The sequence below is a fragment of the Lissotriton vulgaris genome, chromosome 7 (genome assembly GCF_964263255.1).
Source record: "Lissotriton vulgaris chromosome 7, aLisVul1.2, whole genome shotgun sequence".
NCBI lineage: Eukaryota > Metazoa > Chordata > Amphibia > Caudata > Salamandridae > Lissotriton > Lissotriton vulgaris.
In genome coordinates, this window is record NC_141695.1 from 1,485,217,797 (window position 1) to 1,485,232,166 (window position 14,370).

Genomic DNA, 14,370 nt, shown 5'->3' on the forward strand with positions numbered 1-14,370 from the left:
GATACATATTTACCGAAGGTAAGTAACTTGTTCATCTGATAGAGACTGTTGGTTGTAGATGATTCCTTACCTTAGAATAGATACTCCAGCAATACCATCACCAGAGGAGCGTGTGCAAAGCATAAGTTACTTGCCTTCGGTAATGATATACCTGTAATAAACATTAGTAGTGATAGATTCCTTACCTAGAATTACCCCCAGTCGTCAGAATGGATCTGGAAAGTTTTCATCAGCAGTACCCCGGAGTGTTGGTAGGCGTCGTCGTGCGGTTCAGCGCGAGTCGTTGGCATTGTTGTCGCCGAGATGACGTTGCTGGAGTCACTTAGACGCGCACGGACGTCAGTTCTGTACATGACTTTCCGCGCCAGGAACACAGAGCCATGCAAGACACTGACCACTGGTGCACAAAACTAGGGCCCTGAAAGGAAATTCTTAACCCTAGAAGTCAGTTCGCAGAATGGGGAGGATGGGTGGGGCGGTAAGGAATCTATAACTAACCTATGTTTCTTACAGATATATGGTTACTGAAGGTAAGTAATTTGTTCATCTGAAAGAAACAGTTAGTTATAGATTCCTTACCTTAGAATTGATACACCAGCAATACCAACCCCGGAGGTGGGTCTGCGAACTAAGTTCACACCAGAAAGTCCTGGAGAACAGAACGGCCAAAGAAGTCGTCTCGCCAGACTTGGCTGTCCAGGCAGTAGTGTTTGATAAACATATGCAGCGATGCCCATGAAGCTGCCTGACTGATGTCATTTAGGCGACTCCTCGTCCCAAAGCAGTAATAGCTGCCGTCGCCCTGGTGGAATGGGCAAGCTGCCCCACTGGATGGTCCTCCTTTGCCAAAGAATAGTAGGCTTTGAAGCACAGAACGACCCACCTGGAGATGGTCCGTTTGTGCACGGCGCGACCTTTCTTAGCGCCCAAGTAACCAACAAAGAGCTGGTCGTCCACCCAGAATTGATTGGTGCGATCCAAGTAGAAGGAAAGCGCACGTTTTGGATCCTGACAGTGGAGCCTCCCTTCCTCTTTTGAAGGAAGCGGAGGCGTAATGAGGGTGGGCAAAGTGATGGTTTGGCCAATGTGGAAAGAAATGGCCACCTTGGGAAGAAAGGAAGGTATAACTCTTAGGACGACCTTGTCTGGATGGAAAGCCAGAAAGGGAGCCTTGGAAGAAAGAGCTTGTAGCTCACCTACCCTGCGGGCAGAAGTGATGGCCACCAGAAAGTCAGTTTTTAAAGTGAGAAGTCTGAGAGGACAGTTATGAAGCGGCTTAAAGGGAGCGCAAATAAGATATGTAAGAACTAAGTTCAAGTCCCACTGAGGCATTACCAAGGGAATAGTAAGAAAAAGACTAGTAATGCCCTTGAGGAATCTATTAACAGGGGTGCTGGACTTGGCCGTTTTGGCAGGTTCACCCTAAACTTTTTGCCTTTTAACGCAACCGGATATTAGTAGTTTTTGGCCTCTGCGCACTTTAGCTCTGTGTCCCAGTGTAAAGTGCGTGCGCAATCCGAGTGCGGTGGTGAGATTGGCCTGCCCTCCCATAGGAATGCATGGGGGGGTATGTGTGTCCATGGTACTTCCTGGTATGAGAGGAGTGCAGGGGCGAGTTTGGTATGTGCAAACTCGTGAGAATTAATGCTGCGCAATGGTGTGCGCAGATTTAGTGTGACTGGTGGAGAAGTGCCACTTGTAGAAGTTGGCATTTCTGTGTGCTGTGGGTCTGCTTGTCTGATGTGGTGTGCATGTCTGGCTTGTGATTGACAGGGGCTGGATGGTGTGCTTGGTTCCTGGAGCCAGGATGAGTCTGCCCAGTGGTGAATAGGGAGATCTGCATGTGGATGGGAGGGAGGAGTTGCACCTGGGACGTGAATAGGGCTGTGCCTTCCCTCCACAATGCTGGCTCCACCCCCTGTGGTGCGTCTGAGCATCTAGCCCCCACCTAACAAAGAGAGAGGAGCTGAGCACAACAAAGAGCTCCAAAGCCCCCCCAAACCAGTTGCATCTGGTTTTTCCCCAGGCCTGTGCTGTGTGAACAAAGGAAAATATGTATAAAAGAAGGGGATGTGACCCCATAAAAAGGTTCTGCTGTGCCTGTCCTGACACTGGGGGCAGCTGCTGCTGGGCTCCAGGAGGAACCGCCACAAGAGACAGCCTCTCTGCTGGAGGGCCCTGTGTGCTGGCCTGCCTGAGCCCAGCCTTGTGCCCCCCCCTGAACTGTGTCTTTATTTGGAAGAGCGCTTTGCTCTTTATTTCTGGCAAGAGCGCTCCATTCTTTTTCTCTGGACTGAGTGCCTACCTGGATTCTGGCTGAGAAGCGCTACATTCTCACTGAGGAACACTGTGCTTCGTGGGAGCAGTGGTTGTGTGTTGTCCAGCTTGCCCCTTGAACCTGTTACTGAGTTGTGGGCCTTGGCGCTTGGAGGACGCTTCTGTTCGTGAATTGCAGCCCGGAGAGGCTGCCTGGGGATTCTCTTGTGTTCTGCTCGTTAGCGTGTGCCCACCCCACGTCTCTGCCTTGGTGGATTGTTATTTAAATACTTAACGGGTGCCCACCCCGCTAATATCTCTAATTTACGCGAAGGCGGGAGCCCACCCCGCACTTCAGTGAGGAAATGCAGTCACTGAAATTGTAGTGCAAGCGGGTGCCCATACTGTGCTTTTGCAGCTTCTGGTGTGCTTTTTTGCAGCGGGTGCCCACCCCACATAATTGCAGTGTTTAAATACCCCTAGCGGGTGCCCACCCTGCCAGGGACTTTATGTAGAAGCAACGGGAGCCTACCCCGTATTGCCTCCAACCTTGATGAAGTCACCTCCGACCGGCCTGGGAGCCTCGGAGGCACCGTAAGGAATCCCCCGTGACGCCAGGAAGATGCCACGCTTGGATTGGTGCCATCGGGAGGTGTCGCCTAGAGAGCGAGACCCCGCCGACACGCGTCATCAAGGACGCAAGGAGAAGGCGACCCGGAAGCTGACCTCTGCAGTCTTGGCGGGGCTTGGGAGCAGTCCGGAAGAGGAGCGCAGGTCGGAACACCGGCGGAGCCGTGCCGGTGTTCCAGGAGGCCAAGAAGCCAAGTGGGAGACTACACCGCTCTGACAGCTGACCAGACGCAGCGCAGCCCAAGAGGAAGCTGCTGGAGTCCACAGACCGGCAAGGAAAGGAGCGGAGTCCCCAGAGAGCAGCCCGGTGAGTGAAAAGGGTTGGGGGTCTCAGTGTGTGCAATGGTAATGCCGACTCTGCCTATGTCCTGAGCAGGCCCGCCGTTACGGGCCGCTCCAACGTGGGGGGCCTATTTATTTAAGAGGCCTCAGTGTGGGGCCCAGAGTCAGAACGGCCCGTCTGTCAGTGGGCCGATGCTACGTGGCCATAATTGTTTAAAGGGCCAGAGGGGCCCATGCTTCCCCCCTGAGGGACACAGTGCGTGGGGGCCTTAGTTACCTTCAGAGCCTCGTGGGGCTCCAACGCTCACATATTTAATTCCAGAGCCCTGTGTGGCTCCAATGTTGGGCATATTTGTGCTGAGGGCCATTGAGAGCCCGTGTCTCCTTTTAACATTTCCAGCTGCCCAGCAAGTAGCGGGCAGCTGCACCGGTTAGGCGCACAGTTCTTTGGGGGCATTGTTGAAGTTAGGAATGAGACGCACTCCTTCGCCCCCATCCATTCCCAGCTGACCAGCAAGTAGTGGGCAGCTGCCACGTTTAGACCTGCACAGATTGCGCACCCTTGACTTTCGCTGCCTAGGCAGCGCGCCTTGTCTTTTGGGACAGGCCCTAATGTGATTGTGGTGCTAGGAAATGTAGTGCATGTAGTATGTATTATTCACCCTGTTTTATACCTCTAAATGTGTATTATGATTATGAGGTTGTTTTGCATAATGTGTTTATGCTGGTGAGGTTGGCGCAGAATGTAATCCGCGCCTGATGTGATACTGTGCATAAGGTAGTTTATGTTACAGGCTGATGCCAAGTACAGTCTGATTACCAGTGGTTAGTGGTTGCACGTTTATGATCTGTTTTAATTTTACCAAGTTCGCTTTGTGATGGTCCAGACAGTGGTCCATTTGGCCCGGTCATGTGTATATAATCCCCTTTAGCAACTGGCCAGTGCTAGTTGGCACAGTGTACATTGTGGATTATGATCTAATGTGTTTATGGTAATACAAAGGCTATTTTTATATATAAGTTCCCTTTTGTGGTGTGCCTAGTGTGTTGGTGCTGTGTGTGTGTGTGTGTGTGTGTTGTGCAAACGCTTTACACATTGCCTCTGGGATAAGCCTGACTGCTCGTACCAAGCTACCAAGGTGGTGAGCAGGAGTTATCTTTGGCGTGTAACTCCCCAGCCCTGACTAGAGTGGTGGTCTCTGCCTGGCTTTGGCACAAGCTTTGGCCAATCAGAGATCCCATTTCTAACACAGGGACTTGAAAAGAGAAGGCTGATCAGGATGCCTAAGGAAGGCGGAAATGGTCAAGAGGTAGCCCTTTAGAGTGCCCAGAGCAGAGTCCTGCTGGGCCAAAGAAGGAGGAACAAGAGAACCTTAGAAAGAGGGGCAGAAAGGGGAGCCACAGCCTTTGCTGTGCACCATGCCACAAATTTGTTCCATCTGCAGGCATATGCCATCTTAGTGGAGGGACGCCTGGCTGCCAAGATAACATCGCAGACTTCAGGAGGCAGGTCAAACGACGTCCACTGCCGCCGCTAAATCTCCACGCAAGGAGGTGGAGGCTGGACAAGTTCGGGTGGAGGACCGTCCCCTGCGTCTGCGACGATCCTCCCGAAGTGGCAGTTGGATCGGAGAACAATGGAAGACAAAGGTACCAACAAGAACAGCACGAAAACCCCTTTTGTGTATTTAGGGTTGAGAGAGGGAAAGCCCAGAGCCAGAATAGCCGTGTTGGAGCAAGACTTCACAACTTTGAAAAAGGAAGAGGAACCAAGCCTAGGGTTGGAGGGATCCGCAGGATCTGAGGCGTCGACAGAAAGCAAAAAGCGATTACCGGTTGATGAGGCAAAACAGTGGAAAAAACACTGGTGAACCTGCACCTGCAAAGAGACATGGGCCAACGGAGGCAAATGCTGACTCCTGCCCTGCAAGACACTGGTATGGAACAAGAAAACGCATGCTAGATATGCTGGAGTTAAAAGGAATCTCATGACACCACCAGAATTGGAACTGTACCTAGGGTTTGAGAGATCCACCAGATGCAATGTGTCGCTTGTAAGCAAAACCCAGAGAGATGGCAACTGGTATGACAGATAGCGCATACCGGCCCAGTATGTAGAATAGCGGAAGAAGCACTGTTCAAGCTGCATCAGCTAGACACATGTGACAACACTGGCAGGTGACCAATCCATGGCCAGAAGGCCGGTAATAAAAGAAAAGACGCACCAAGACATAGGCGATCTGGTACGACCGGCGAAATGGCCAATGGCACGTAGCCTAGCATAAAGCAGGAGCGATACTGTAAGATATCCAAGCATACCGGAAAGCATCTAAGCACATTGTGTGGACGTTGGAACCACACGAAGAAAGGAAAGTCCTTCTGCAGGACAGCGGGAGCAGCTCAGATCAAGAGGGCAATGTCCAAAAGTGGCACCAGGCAGCCGGGCACCACTTAAGAGGTGGTGGCACAAACAGACCAAGTCAGTGACCACGGACACCGCATGAAGAAAAGAGCCGGCATGCATCCTCTGTGCAAGACAGAGCAGATTCAGAAGAGAATGAAAGAAACTAGGTAAGGTAATAAGCAACATCCTTCCCTTGCCCGGAAGGAACCACGGTCCCCTGCAAGCTAGGTGGGCGAGAACCAGGCATGACAGTGGAAACAGTCAGGATCAATGTAAGTGCCCTGAATCACAAGAAGCAAGTATTCCAAAGAAATACGCCCCATGAAAGATCATAGTATGATCCAAGCAGAAGAGTGGAAACACTTGTGCGGGGCAACAGGGAATGTGGAAAAAAACGCTGTAGGAGAAGTGGTGAGAAAAAGAGGCTACATACAGCAGAGATATAAATGCTAATCTAGTATCTTGGAGGACGAGCCCAAGAAGCGCTGCATGCCCAAGTCTGTACTAATAGTACTAAGCATTGCCGCACAGTGGCGGAGAAGGTGTGAGCCGTAAAGCAAGGAAAGAGTACTACAGACAAGCGGGACCCAAGGCACCTGAAGTGCGATAGAGCGAGGCTAATAGGATCGCAGGAGAAAAGGCAGGGTGGGACTCCCCGAAGGATGTCTGAGAGGAATACTCCATAGGAGCATACTAAGGCAAAGGCAGGCCCCTAGCACCGGAACATACCCCACACAGGGTAAGTGTCAACCCCTGTTAAGGGGATCCTCTTGGGCAAAACACGCAGTCAGAGGACTGAAAGGAAGATTAAAGCAGCCATACGGTTGTAATTTAACAAATCAGAGAAGGCTGAACAGCCGTGGACAACAACCGGGGAACCTACTCTACACATGTGAGATAGAGGTGTAGTAAAATAAGGCAGAGAATCGTGCAAAAGTTATGGCAACCCGAACAAGAGCTGGGAGACTGCCGAATCGGTGTGGGTAACAAAAAGGTCCACACATTAAACTGTAGATCTCTGAGGGCATCCTGAACATTATCCAGGAAACGACTGTCGCGCAGACATGCATGGCGGCGCAAAGCCACAGATCGAGCAAGAGCTCGTCCCATAGAGTCAGTGGCATCAAAGGAAGAACTGAGCAAAAATTGTGCCATTCCCCTGCCATCAAGCAGAAGCCGAAGCAACTGTGACCGCAGCTCCTCTGGAAAAGAAGGGAGAAGGTTCTCAACCAAGTCTCAAAGGTTCGAAGATGCACGTGTGAACACACACAAAGTATTCAATGTGCGAATACCAGCACTGGTAGAGGCAAAGAGCTGGCGAGCACACGCGTCATCTAGCCACCTAGACTCCCTAGTGGGAGGAAATAATGGCAGGGCGGATGAAGACTAAGTTAAAGGCGGCTTGAACAACGAGTCACTATGCCTTAGGGTGAGTGGACAGGCAGAGTGGATCACCCGGAGCAGGAAGACACCTACAAGCAATAGCCGTAAAAGGAGGCATAGAATATGTCACCAAGATATACTGAAAATACAAGAGAAGGGAGACCGCCAAATCCACGTGGCAGTCAAAAAGATCCACCCCATTGAACGACAGATCTCGGACGGCATCCCGAATATGATCAGGGAAGCGACTGTCGCAGAGCCAAGCATGGCGGAGTAAAGCCACAGCGTGAGCAAGGACCCGTCCCATAGAGTCAGTTGCATCAAGGGAAGACCTAAGGGAGAATTGTGGCATGGTCCTGCCATGCAGCATTAGACAAAGCAATTCTGTCCATGGCCCCTCTGGAACAGAAGGCAGAAGGTTTGCAACTGAGTCCCAAAGAGCTGAGGATGCGCGTGCAAACACACAGGTAGTATTTAGAGCCCGGAAGCGTGCGCTGGCAGAGGCGAAAAGCCAGCAAACCACAATCATCCAGCCACCTAGACTCCCTGGTGGGAGATAACAATGGCAATGTGGGTGAAGACTGTAAATTAAAAGCTACCTGAACAACTAGGCCCTGAGCTGTTGGGTGAAGAGACAGGCAAAGAGGATCATCCGGAGCAGGGCGGTGCCTACGAGCGATATCCTGATCAACAGGGTCACCAGAAAAGGGTCTGGACCAAGTGCCACCCAGGATGTCAAATAAAGAGTTTCCAAAGGGTAGCAAAGGCTCTACCTCGATAGGCTCCAAATGGAGCAGATCCAATAAAAGATCGGAAAGTAGAGTACAGCAGCCACCCCAAGAATAGCGCGCGTGAAGGCAGTACTAGATTCAGTAGTCATCTGTGTAGGTGACAACAAACCGTCGGTAGGAGACGGCTGAAGACTAATCTTGCCAGTAGACATGAGGAGTGTAGGAGCCGGAGACTGACCCGAAGGCCAGGCAACACTGGGTACTTGCACCATGGGCCCTTGATCTGGGGAGTCCAGGGAAGCATCAAGTTCTAAAGTAGGAGATGTAATTGCTAGTTCCGGCGTCGACCGACGCCGTGTAGGAGACCTATCGCCGCCCGAAGAGTCGGGAGGAGCAACAACCTCAACCAAAGGAAGAGGAATCGAAGTCGGTACCAGCATCGATCGACTCCGTGTCTGAGTCGCGTCGACATCCTCCAGAGGGGACTCGACCTGGACGACTTCAGACGTCGAACCCACCGCAAAATGTGCACGTTTGGGCAAGCCGGGCATCGGGGCTTGGCGCTGCCTCCGATGTCGACGCAGGAAGCCGCTCAGGGCTATGCGAAGGCTGAAGGGGTGGACTAGACTGGCGACTGGGAGGACCCACTGAGCTGTGTCCCATCTGCTCTGGAACCGGAGTCGATGCACACAGCCGGTGCCGAGGAAGAATCTGACGGCGATGCCCTGACATGAGTGTCTTCCACCTCTTTGGGGCCCGAAAGCGCTCCAGGGAGAGGGGGTGACCTAAAGTAAGACTGGAGTGCTTCAGAATAAGCCTCCATTTTGAGGACGAGTCGCTCCAACTCCTGGAAAGGGGGGTACTGAGGAAGCGACTGCTGGGCGCCCTTACCAGGCATAGAGCGAGAGGAGGTGGCGCCAGCTGTACACGTTTGGGAGGAAGACCTCCGTGCTTGTGCTTACGCTTACCTGCCTTCGAACGACGTTTAAGAGAACATCCTCTAGAGCGGGCGCGATCCAGAGAGAGAGAGAGAGCGGCGACGCAAAGGGCCTGGGCCAGACAGCTGCGCGGCCAGTAGTTTCATACGATGCTCTCTCAGGGACTTGGGCTTCATCTTCAAAAGCCTTAAAGCCGGAAGGCATTGCACGCTGTTCCCACAACACCGAGGGTGTTCAGAAGGCTCAAAACCAGGCCAAGGAACTGCTGGTTTTCCAGGATCCGTGCTCAGATGCGGCAAAGAAGAAAACTGACGTCAGCGCGCCGGGAGGGGCATATATGGCTTCGCTGACGTCATATCCGTGGATGATGGCAGGGCAGAGCCACCCTCCAGCGCGCAGAGGTGCTGCTGCAGAAATTTTTCCGGATCCAGTCTGATGCCTGGGGATATTCTAAGTTAAGGAATCTGCGGCAAGACATCTCTATCAGATTATTAAATAGAGTGAGAGGACCACCAGAAGGGGGCAGGTGCCTGTAGTTGGTGAAGAAGCTGAAGCGAGAGAGTGAGGTTGAGCGCTTGCAAATTGGCCAAGTTCATCTTATAACCCGATACCTGCTCGTAGGTCTGTAAGGCATGGACTACTGTGGGAAGGGAAGGGTCTACCTCTGCCAGGGCAAGAAGGGTGTCTGTGTACAGCAGTATTTTGTGGCATTGATCCCCCAAAAGGAATACCCCTTTTGTCAGTTGACTGCAGCAGATGGATCCACCACGAGGGCGAATAACCGGGGTATAAGGACAGCCCTGCGGGTGCCCTTGTGACCGGGGGAAAGAGCGAGTTGTCTGGCCATAATTTCGGATGGAGACAGTAGGTGTTGAATATGAGGCTATGAGCTTACTGACCAAAACGGGGCCTAGTCCTATTTTCTGAAGGATTGCTCACAGGAATGCCCAGCTCACCTGGTCAAAAGGCTTCTCGACATCAATGGAAAGGAGAAGGGCAGGGATAACGTGTTGCTGGGCCTTTTCTACTAGGTGAGCGAGGTGTCAAACATTATCCGATCCCTGCTGATGCTATATAAAGTCAACCTGATCAGGGTCTATTAACCCGGGGGCGGGCATTTCTATGTGGCTAGCTAACTTCTTAGTGTAGAGCTTTGCATTTGTATTCAATAGGGCGATTGAGCGGTATGATGAACAGAGTGATGGGTCTTTGCCCGCCCTGAGAACAAGCATAATTTCAGCATTGGACATAGTAGGTGTAAGACATGTGGCGTGAGAGAGTGAATTGAAGAGCGTGAGCAGGTGGTCTTGAATTTGTGGATAAAAGACTATGTAGAAGGCCAGGGTAAGGCTGTCTGGGCCAAGGGATTTGGCCTAGGGAAGATCTTGGAGGGCCTTGTCGAACCCGGCATCCGAGAAGGGTTCCTCCAGGTCTCAGGACAGAGAGGATCTAGTGGTTGTCAGGGACAGTTCTGGAGATACCTGGCTATCTTAGTTTGATCCTCTCCCCTGGAGATATAAAGGCATTGGTGGAAGGCATGTAAAGCCTCCTGCTGGTCTGCATCCCTCCTAACCCAGTTCGACTCGCCTGTCAGGATTTTCCCAATGGTGGGACTAGCGTGTTGGTGGCGCAGCCTACGTGCTAGGAGAGAACCTAACATGTCCCCACCCTCGTAATACTTTTGTTTGAGGGCGAGGAGGGCGCGCTCAGCCTAGTTATAACCGGACGTGCCTGAAGCTGGTCCTGTAGAATAGCCAATTGTCGCTTGGCCCACAGTGTAGGACGCTGCTTATCAGTGCGTTCTAGAGCGAGAATGTCTTCTGTAAGCTTTGCTTTGAACAAGCATGTCTCTCTGGCCCTGGCTATGGAAACAGAGGTCATCACTCTGCAGATAGTGGCTTTAAACCCATCCCAGAGGATGTGGGAGAAGGTGTCGCGCAGTGAGTTAAGTGTGAAGTATTCAGTGATGGCGTCCTTTATAGCTGCCCGGTCAACAGAATCTCTAAAGAGCTGAAGGGGGAGGCGAGGGGAGAGTGTGGTCTGAAATAGAGATATCAGAGATCTGCGCAGATGTGAGAGCACTCAGTAGTAGGGAAGAGGTGACAAAGAGGTAGTCGATACGGGGGTAAGATAAGTGTACATGTGTTTAGAAGGAGTAATCCTTCATAGAAGGGTTCAAGTGCCACCAGGCATCAACCAGACCTGCATCTCAGAGCTCCTTCCTAAGTACCTCAGATACAGCTCCCGTGCCCTGTATGTGTGCTGTGTTTCTGTTGAGGTTGGGGTCCCAGACTAAGTTGAAATCACCACCCACTATAATGGAGCCTGACAAGCCTTAGTTGTTCTGAGAGGGTCTGTCATATGAATGCGTCCTGCACTTGGTTCGAGGTATAGCGATTAAGGAATGTTAGCATGTCTCTACCCCTCTCCACAGTTAAGAGTGAGGAATCGTCTGCCCTGGTCCCTAGTAATTTTAACAGCTTTGGTGTAAAACCCCCTTTTACAAAGTATAGCATCGCCTAGAATTTTAGAATCAGTGTATGCCCAGTATTAAAGCAGTTATCTAGGATGAGCCATTCGGTGACAATCAGTTAGAAGCAGGTGGGTCTCTTGCAACAGAATAACATCTGGATTGTGTTGTATGAGATACCATCAAACCTGGTGTCGTTTGCTGAGGGTGCTGAGCCCCTGGACATTGAGGGAGAGCAATTTTAGATCATGTGCAGTACCCATGTAAGGGGCAGAACTATCAGCACACTTCTAGGGAGACAGACAATCATCTTGTGAGTGATTTGTAGTGGAGAGTCATCCCCTCAGCGCTGCAAAGACACAATAGGTAGCATAGGTACCGAACAGGGAGGGCATGGATGTGGGAATGTACAGGGGGTAACTAAACGGGCCAACAGTGCTCAATCTTTCGAACCACTTCATTAAGGGTCAGGAAAAGATTACCAGATCCTTTTGAGGTGTAACCTCAGAGGGGGCGGAAGCTCAGGAGCAACTCCGGAGAGTAAATTGTGTGGAGAGTTAGTCCTGTAATAGAAAAGAAGGAAAACTTAGAATACAACAGGTAGGCCTCCGGAGTCCGAGCACTGAGCTCTGCCAAATGGGCTGTTATTCAGCTGGCTAGTGAGTGTCAGAAGCAAATCAGGAGAGAGATATGTACGTACTCTGCTCATGTTAAATGTCTTCAGCAGAGGAATGGGTGTGCTCTGTCTGCATCTTTTGGAGATACACAATAATGTCCGCCTTCGCAGAGTGCGAGTCTTGTGCAGCCTTACTAGTGCAGTGTGCACGCATCGCTGGACTGTGTGCCATTAGGTCACCAGGAGGCCGGACGGGTAGCAAGTGAGGGCATGGTGTCTCTGCTGGGAGAGGTCTCTGGAAGGCTGAGAAGAATCTTGGCCTACGTGAAGGAACGTACTGTACGTTGTTTTCTGTTCGAGGGAACGAGCAAACCAAAGGGATGGGCCCATTGATATTTGATACCCTGGATACGTGAGTGCTCAGTCACTGGCTTGAAGTCCCGTCGGTTCATTAGAATCAGTGGGGAGAGATTCTGGCTGATCTGTACAGTCTGGCCACGAAACACTAGTCCGCTTTACCCCTTGCTGCCTAGGGCAAAGTTTCTCTGTCTTGGAAAAATTAACCCAGGTGAGAATGGCCGGGGGTGTACCTGGTCTGCTAGAAGCTGCATCGACTCGATGTGCTCGGTCGAGAACCAGGGATGGCCCTCTGAATCCCCCCGGATGACCATCAGCAGGTCTCTAGTGAAAGACATTATGTCCTACCCCTCTGCTCCACGAGGAATGCCTCTGATACACAGATTGTTGCATCAGCCCCAGTTCTCCCATACTTCCTGCTTGGACTGGAGTTTGATACGTTGTGCTTTCAATGCATTGACCATTCTCCAGAGGTCTTCTTGAGTCGACGTACGTTCCAAGTCATCAACCCGGTTTCCCACAGCTGCTGCATCCCTGCGCAAGTCATTGAAGCAGCTTTTAAACTCTGCCTTTAAAGATCCAATCTCTTGACAGATGTCTGCCAGGAATTTCTCCACGTTGTCCTGCATGATGGAGAGGTTGGGTGTCGCAGGGGGCTGCATGGACAGGTACCTCCTGCTGTTCATATCGGGGTAGTCTTTTTAGCCCAATGTGAGACCACAGAACTGTCCCTGGTGGACTTGCCTTTGGGCACAGTAGGGCAAGCTACGCCACTGCGGAACTTGGGGGTGTTGAACACAAAGTCACAGCGCTGTACTTCCCGCTGACCATGGGCAGGTGGCCAGAGTTGCTAGGGAACAATGCCCACCAGCGGAGAGATCAGTGATGTTGAGGGACCACTAAAAAAGACAGCTACGCAAGGCAGGTGGGGCCGCGAAAAACACAGCCAGGCCATGCGCCACAAAGTCAGTGGTGGTAGAGTTAGCAGTCTCAGCAAGGGCCAATGTTCATACAATTTCAGGTAGTGCAGTCAGTGCCCCCAGTACCTGAGTGCTGCCGAGAATTCGAGTTCAGGAAGCAAGCTATGTCACGTGGGCCATAGGCTCCTCTGTGGTACTCAGTTCTTCTCGGATATGCTGGGACATGGGGGCCTTGCGAGACCCTTCATGAGCCACATGTGCTCACAGGGCAGTTGCTCCCAGTGCAGTGTTTGGGGGGGCTCCCCAGGAAAGAGGAAAGGGCCTGGAAGGTGAACTCACAGACTACTCAGTGATGGAGGCACGGGCCCCCAAAGCCAAGGTACAACTAGAAAAGGCCTGGGCCATGAAGGGCACAGCTGGCAACCCAGGGAGTTCCCCCGCCCTAACTCCAGGCGCAAGGGAGAACAGTGCAAAAATTGAAGAGGGGGGAGGGGATTGGAGAGGTCAGGGATGCCCATAGCGGTGCAGGAGCCGATGAGCAACAGGGACATGAAAATTAGGGGCTCCAGAGGCTGTCCCTTCCCTGGCCCAGACAGCACACTCTACTCACCAAGCTTCTGGTGCTTGCAGGAGGGATGTGGCCCATCCAGAAATTTGCAACGCTGTGGCAGCCGCAGTCCATACCCCCACTGTGTCTACAAATGGCGAGGGCCCAAAGGGCCAGCAGGTGGTTAGACTTTGCGGTCAGTGTAACGTCCTTACCCGAAAGGGCAGACCATGCCCAAGGCGACCGCGACCAACGTCTGAGTCTCCAGCGGGGCTTCCCAGCTGAGATCAGGGATCCGGCGAGGAGCCGAGCAGGAGCCACATCCCACCACTCCCAGCTTGGCTCAGTGCATGAGCTCTTTCAGCAGGGAGCAGGTTAGGGAGGGATGTCACATGGCTGATAACCTCTAGTCAGCCCAAGACTCTCACCGACAGAAGCACCGCCCAGAATGCCCCACGGCAAGATGGCGCAGCTGTCCCGCTTGGCTCCAGGAACAGCCGCAGCCAGCTGATCAGTAAGAGCAGGGGGCATCAAGTGTGCTCAAGAGGCAGTGAAGGGTCTCCGCTTTGCCGGGGGCTTCCAGTCAATCCAAGCTGCCCTCCAACGAGCACGCCAGCTCAAAGCAGTTGAGGCAAGATGCCGGGAGGGGTTCTGGCACCACCAAATGTAATTGCAGGCGAATAGTTGAGCTTTAGAGACTCTAAGGCCCAAGTGCTACAGGAGCTTTCACAATCTACGCCCTACGCCATTCCCGGCCTGGTCACACCCCCTAACTAAGAATTTCATTAGATAATTTTGTATATGTAGTTAGAATTTGCAAGGTGGAATTGTAAAGC

The 14,370-nt window shown here is 52.1% G+C and overlaps 1 protein-coding gene across 4 annotated transcripts in view; it reads right to left on the reverse strand.

The window, feature by feature from the left end:
* Positions 1-14,370, reverse strand: part of ITCH (itchy E3 ubiquitin protein ligase) — a 1,274,207-nt gene that overhangs the window by 88,831 nt on the left and 1,171,006 nt on the right. The gene's annotated exons all lie outside the window — the stretch shown is intronic.